Raw genomic sequence first — 7524 nt, 5'->3', positions numbered from 1 at the left:
ACTAAGGCACAGTCCCTGTCCTCAAGGAGCTTATATTTTAATGAAAGAAAGACATATTTCAACTCTGCACACATTTATTGGGCATCTTCTAGAAATAGTGGAGACAGTGCATGTCACAGAATCTCTAAGCAGGATGGAAAAGGAAAAGTCTAGCACTGAACTTGCACCTTGAGAGACAGGGGAGAGCACATCTGGGGCAGGACACTAGCTGTTGCTGTATGGATTCAGTTTTGCTGGAGAAAAAAAGTCTGTGTAAGTTAGGAAAAAAATAGACACGAAAGACTAAATCAAGATACATGACTGGCACAAAGGAGGAACGTGGTGAGGAACTGCATGCACATTTAATAGTACACGTACATTGTCAGGAAACATTTCAACAAGAAAAGTGAGTGCGGGAAGTACGGGGCTGCATGAGGCAGGCAGACAAGCCCTCAAACTGGGTAAAGGGTCAGGCATGGCCACAGCAGTGCCAATCAGTGGGATGACTGCAAGGTGGAAAGATGTTACCAAGAGGGTAGAGCCCTGCTTTTTCAATTATTCACAGTAATGACTTGGATCTTGGAAGGAAAGAAATCATTTCCAAGACTGTAGATGAAACTAAATTAGCAGGCAGCACAGCATTAAGTACCAGTAACACACACACACACACGTATAAATATATCATCTTGAGAATTTAGAAGTGGTTTAGTGGTCACAGCACTTGTCAATGAGGACAACACATTTACTCCCACAGTTGTTTTCTTGTCTGTTTGTTTTTTAAACTACCCCGGCTGATGAGAGATTTATAAGACATGTTAATGAATGGATCACTTGGAAGGAAGTTACCAAGTTACGTCATTCCTCCAGAAGTAGAATCTAACCTCCACCATTCCTTGGCACGTGTTCTGGCATTCTCAGGGCAATGATGGATCGGCTCCCCAAGAAAAAGCAACATCTACTCTTCTACTAGACTTGATATGAATTCAGTTGGGAAAGAACAAGAAGCATTTAGAGCAGCGTCCATGCAATAGTCTCTGCAAAATTATCAGTGAGCTTGCTTTTAGACATGAAATGTCCCTTGGCAACAGTGCCTATCCCCGTGCCTCAACTACCCCTGCTAACACCACACATGATTCTTACCCTGCCCTGCCCCCTATTTGGTCTTGAGCTTCTACTTTGAAATTGCCCTTTTTTCTTAATGCATTAAGTACACAGAAGTTTGAAAACCTAGAATCATCTCATGCCATCCCCTAATCTAATCAAATGAAGACAATTTAAATTGTATGTAAATTACACCAGTCAGAAGGCAAAGAGTTCTGGGCACCTGGATGGCTCAGTTGGTTGGGCGACTGCCTTCAGCTCAGGTCCTGATCCTGGAGTCCCGGGATCGAGTCCCGCATCGGGCTCCCTGCTCGGCGGGGAGTCTGCTTCTCCCTCTGACCCTCCCCCCTCTCATGCTCTCTCTCTCTCTCAAAAAAATAAATAAAATCTTAAAAAAAAAAAAAAGAAGGCAAAGAGTTCTGAGTAGAAACCTGACAGTCTAGGAAGTTATCCCAAAAAGCAAACTTCTAAGAACTCTTTGCAACAAAGAGCTTCAGTGATGAAAACAAATAATATGTGGAAATGTATTGCTACAGCTATGCATTGCAAATCAAAGGAACTAAAATAAAGTTAGGCATTCTCTAGAAGAGTGCTCACTATATTTTAAGGAAGATTTAAATGTGCTTCCAAAGGGCAGCGTGGAGAAAATGGAATGATACGGACACCAAAAATAAATTACAAAGAAAATCTGGGCTGTTTTGCTGTTAAAAAATAAAACTAAAACATGTTGACATCTACCTGATATCAAATATGTTAACGTTGATCCTGACTATCAAAGGGAACCTATGCCTATGTAGAAGGAAATCTGGTAGGAATGAATGGAGATCCTAGAAGATATACTTTTACAATTCCTGATTGAGAAAGTTTTGGTTATGCCACTGAAAATCAGTGACTCCAGAATGTCAACCCATTATTAGAGAAGTCAAGAGAAGTCAAGAAGTGGGTGTACATGTCTGTGTCTGTGTATGTATGCATTTGGATATACGAGAAAGCAAAAACTGGAGCTCGGAAAATTAAGTAACGTGACATTTCCTTCAGTAAGCTCTACCAAACTATTAACTGAAAATAGAATAATTTATCTTAATTTACATTTGTTCATCTTTAAGCTTTATGTTCAGTTCACTATAGGAGCTGAACCTGATGTTGAAGAATGGTCTCAAAGGGCAGGAAAAGTTCTAAAAATTTTTAGGCAAGTGTTGCTCGTAAGTCTGTCTGCATTTCTGAAAATTGTTCGTGTGAAGGATGGGCTTGGCTTTGTAGCAAATATTTTGTGACTCATGATTTATTTTGCATACTCAGCATAGTTTGGGAGCAATGCTAATGTTTATGGATTATTGCACTAACTTGGAAATTATAGTGTAGTATTGGTAATTCAATAGGAGCTTTCTTAGAAAGCAGATGTACTTATATTTGCTCATTGGTGAGGTTAGTGACAAAGTCTAGGAACCAAAGTGGAAGACAGATGTCAACTCTATGCAGGATTTTTGCACCTGTGATGTGTGTGTGTGTGTGTGTGTGTGTGTGTGTGTAGGGGGGTCAATTCCAAACTTCCACTTGGTGATATGCTCTTGATTCAGTAACAGCTTGTAGGCAGGCTGTGTTCATAGGGAAATGTCATTAAGAAAGGTTTCTGGGGCACCTGGGTGGCTCAGTTGGTTAAGCATCTGCCTTCGGCTCAGATCATGATCTCAGGGTCCTGGGATTGAGCCCCACATCAGTCTCTGTGCTTAGCAGGGAGCCTGTTTCTCCCTCTCCCTCTGCTCATGCTCTCTCTCTCACTTGCTCACTCTCTCTCTCAAATAAATAAAGAAAATCTTTAAAAAAAAAAAAAAAGAAAGATTTCATCATGAGCCTCCTGGTGTCTTCTCTAGCTCCTCTCGTCAGTTTGTTTACGTACTGGACCATCAATCCCTTAACATCACCCAGTTGAAACAAAGAATAAAACATGACAACTTAATGATAAACAAGATGGAAAACAGAACATGCTAGGATGCTTACCTGAAAAACTTTCTTAAAGGAAACCACTGATGATGAAAAAAAAGTTTAAAAACTGGGAAAGTTAAAGCTATTCTCATTCTGTGTGTGTACTGTATGTATATATATACAGTATACATATTCGCATTTAAAATACGTTCTTTGATAATTTAATACTACTGACATTGGTATAAAACACAAATAGCAACATTTCTCTCTCCCTTCTTTCTGGAACTACTGAGGTGAGTTTGATAATGTACATAAAACCTTTTAATCTACTGAATGTTAGAACTGTCATAATTTTCTTCTGTAGTTATCACTTTCCTTTGGTCATAAAAGCCCTAATTGTATTATAAGGTGTCAAAGCAAAACCAAAAACTCCCAATTTGCCTTCCTTTCTTTCCCAGCCTTAACTGAATGGGATTCTAAAATTAAATTTCACTGGTTTGCAAAACTCTCCTCTCAAATTAACACAGAAGTGGTTGAAGGCATTTTTAGGTACACCTGCTCAAGTATTTTAATAAGAAAATGACTTAGAAATTGGTAGATATAACACTATTGTTGGTATAAACTGAGCCATGTCTCACAGTACAGATAGCTCAGGTAGAATCCATCTTGAATACTTTGATTCCTCCAACTTATCTTTGTACCTAGCTTCTGTTTCAGATAAAGACTTATGCCCAAATGCTCACTGGATGCCCAGCATGTTTGCTTGTGGCAGCTAAATAACGTATGGAGAAATGATAGAGTTAAAATCTAGAAAAAATATTCTCCTGTATATATTCAGCATTAAGACAGAGATACCCATTGGCAGTTACCTGCTTGGCCCATTTCGCCAAGGTCCCCGCCAAGCTGTGGGCCCATGTTGTAAGCTCTGGCGAGTTGCAGCACCCCCAGGGGGCCTGCAGTGCCTCCAGCTGGTCCATCACCAGGGGCCAGAATCTGGCCCAGGAGCCATGGTGGCGAGGTCTGCTGCTGACCTACAATGAGGACCACACAGTGCAGTTCTGGGAGGTCCCCAGCCATGGCACTGTGGCCACTCTGCAAGCTTAGCAGAGCTGTCCTCTTCCAGGCCGACTGCAAGCATGTCAGTAGGCCAGCCCATTGGCCTGGCAAACACGCCAACAGGCTAGGAGACGACTGGTCACCCTTCTGCAGGATGGGCCGCTTGGACATCAACAGCCACAATCCAGTCCTGTCCGTGGAGAAGGTGGTACTCTGCAAGGACGCAGCTCAGATGGTGGTGGTTGGCACTGCAGGCCAGGTGCTGATGCTGGAGCTAAGCAACGTGGCATCAGAGCAGGTGGTTAGCACGACCTCCTCCAGGACTGCGAGGGCTTCACATGGAAGGGCCAGGAGTGGCTGAGCTCTCACCCTCTGGCTTCCAGCCCCATGTGCTGGTTCAGTGCCTGCTGCCAGCTGCTGTCACATCCATTTCGAGAGAAGCCTTAGGAGCCTTGCAGCCTTTTGCATCAGTCATGGCTATGGCCTCTTCAACTACCAGTGCAAGAGCCCTGTGCTGGCCAAGTGTACCCTTCAGACCCAACAATCCCTGGGGCTGTGCTCCCAGGCGAAGTTGCTCACTGTGCCAGTCTTTCCCGCGCAACTGTTCATCCGGAAGAGCCGCGTCTCAGGCAAGAAGCGGCAGCTAATGCTCACGGCAAGTTGCAGGAGGCCCCCGCGTGGAGCAGGCTCGCCCCGAGGATGAGGAGATGATGATGCCCGTGCAGCCCCGCATTGAGCCCTGCTGGCTGAACACTCCCTATCCAGCACTATGAGCTGCCTCCGCTTCCTGACACGTTCCTTGGATATGCAGCCCGCCCCAGACCTCCGTGTGGCACGAACTCGGGCTCCATGTTTGCCTACGCAATGGCTGTGCGAACAGCGAGAACAAGGCGGGAACGGTGGGAGGAGCAAGCAAGGAGATGCAACTGACCCACTGCGCGCCCGCCTTGGCTTCGCGGTGCAGTACGTGCGCGGCCACGCGCTGCCTGCACTCTGAGCGGCCTCGCGGGACCTGGTGCAGCTGCCCGACTTGCAGGGCGACCATGCCTTGCACACTGCCTCTGAGGAGCAGTTCAAGGTGTTCACAATGCCCAAGGTGAGCGCCGAGATCAAGGTCAAGCTGATGACCACAAGGGCTGTTGCCTGCACAAAATGGCACTTGTAACGTTTGCCAGTGTGGCCTATAAGGGCTATACTAAGACCTGCCAGGCCTGCCTCACCAACCTGAGTGATGTCCACATCTTCTCTGTGCCTGGCCTGCGATCCCAGAACCGCTATTCCTGCATCTGGAAGGAGAACGTCAGCGTCATTTCCCTCTGTGTCTTCACATGGCCGAGTCGGGGCTTTTACCTGATGTTCCCAGTCGAAATTTGAACGCTTCTTCTTAAGTGCCCAGAACATTGCAGAGCTGCTCACCTATCTGGACACTAGCAGGCTGCATGATACTGCCCATGCCAGCTGCAGGTTCCCAGGGTCACCCAAGCTGAGCCAGGCCAATGGAACTCCGGGCATCATGGTGGCCCCATGAATCTGCCATGGGAGCCCTGGTCTTGACTGCAGCAAGGGAACAGACACCCTAGAGCCACCAGAGGCCGTCCTCTTGCACATGTCCATGGACTTGGCCACCAGTGACTACACCACGCTGGACCCAACAGGAGATGGTAGGATAAAGGACGTGAAAGATTTCCTGGGCTCCTCAGAGGATTCTGAGAAGAATCTGGGGGTACCTAATGTAAGAAGAGGCTCAAGCCTGCATCATGTTGGTCAAATGAGGAAGGCCAGAACTCCCAGCCACCTGCCCTGTTGGGAGCTGGGATCCAGCATCCCTGGCTCCTGCCTGTCCCTTCACTTGGACCAATACCTGCTAATCTGTAGGCTCTGGTGGGATCTGCCCACCTTGGCCTCAGGGTGTGGGCCCAGTACTCAGCCCAGAGCCTCTGGGGCGCATTCAGACTGGCCCCTTCAGATCGGCTACCCTGGGGGCCCAGTGCCACAGGAAGAGGAGAGCTGAGGCTAGCAGCCATGCCATCTCCTATTCCACACACCATTCTTCCCACCTTCCTTTGCAAAGAGTATTTTTCTAATGCCTGTGCTGGGCTGGACAGTCATTTCTAAAACTATTTTGATACTTGCTCCTGAGCCAGCTGCCTCCCACATCCAGCCTGTGCATGAGTGCACCCGGTATGTACATATACATATATGTGACTGGGAGTACTGCAGGGCACACAGGTCTAGGACCTGGGCCGGTATGGGGGTGGAGGGCAGGATAGGTTTCCCTTAGACTGTACCTTGGGGTTTTTTTTCCCCCTTTTATTTTGTTAAAATTTGAGTTTTAATGTCAAAAATACTGATTTTTTAATATTGAAAATGGAAGCATGTAATGACTCTTAAGGGGGGAAAAAAAAGACAAGAGTGCCAATAGAATGAGCCAGAACAAATATTTTAGTTATGATTTTTACATTCCATGATTCTCTCTACCTAGCATTGCTACCCAGAATGTTGTTGAAGCCATGGGAAAGGAATCAGATACTTATTTTTAGCTAAAACATTATGGAGTTTAGGCCTGAATTTCATAAATGATAAGGTTACCCATGTGCCTTTGAGAAAATGCTGAGAAACTTTCCTGGGCCTCAGACAGAAAATATAAGTTGTGAACTTCTTTAATGGCTGTGCCTTCCAAGGTAGAACAAAGGGAAAGAGTTATTGAGGTAACTAAAACAAAGCAAGAAATACTGCAGAAAAGGAGAAAAATATTTTTCCCCAGGTCTGAATCTAGCAGCTCAGAACACATGAAGGAGATGAATGAACTGAAAAGGTATTTGCAGCTGAAGAGATAGTTGCTGAGCCATTATTTCTTGTGATGCTATGAGATATTTATAACAACAAAAAAACCTCTTGAAAATAAAATCAGCACCCAGTTTCTCAGCAACAAACAACCTTCAGATTCCAGTAGCAATATTATACCTTAAACACTAGTTCATGTTTAAATATTTTAATAATGACTTAAATAAAAATTTGTGTTTTTTATATCAGCTGTGTCTATATTCAGATGCTATTTTCAGAATATTTCCTTTAATAACCTTCTTTTCCCATATCTATAATAATAAAGATAAACTTGGAGCAAAATATTTTCTTTTTGGACTGCTTCCTTATCCTAAAACTCTAATCAAATCATAATATTTAAAAACTTTTAAGTTTTACATGTGCTACTTAATTTTTTAAAGGAAAAATATTAAAAGTATATTTTTAGAAGTCAAAATTTTTGTAATCCAAAGAGCATTATGGAGTCCAGTTTGAAAACATGCTCTGCTATGTTTCCAATTTAAAAAAATAGTAATATACATACAGTGCTTGACATCTCCCTTTGTGAGATGTAAGTTCCAGAAAGCAGGCAACATTACTGAAACATCTGTTATTTCACATTTTCTACTAAATGGCTTTCCTGGTCACATGATCACAAGAAAT

At 44.2% G+C, this 7524-nt stretch overlaps 1 pseudogene; it reads left to right on the top strand.

Moving 5' to 3' along the window:
* Positions 1-454: 454 nt before the first annotated feature.
* LOC118007560 lies at positions 455-6176 on the top strand (annotated as a pseudogene).
* Positions 6177-7524: the final 1348 nt, after the last annotated feature.

This window comes from Mirounga leonina, unplaced genomic scaffold (genome assembly GCF_011800145.1).
Source record: "Mirounga leonina isolate KUSES-001 unplaced genomic scaffold, KU_Mleo_1.0 Mir_125, whole genome shotgun sequence".
Taxonomy (NCBI): domain Eukaryota; kingdom Metazoa; phylum Chordata; class Mammalia; order Carnivora; family Phocidae; genus Mirounga; species Mirounga leonina.
Note: the sequence above shows the minus strand (reverse complement) of the source record. Positions and strands in the feature narration are given on the sequence as shown.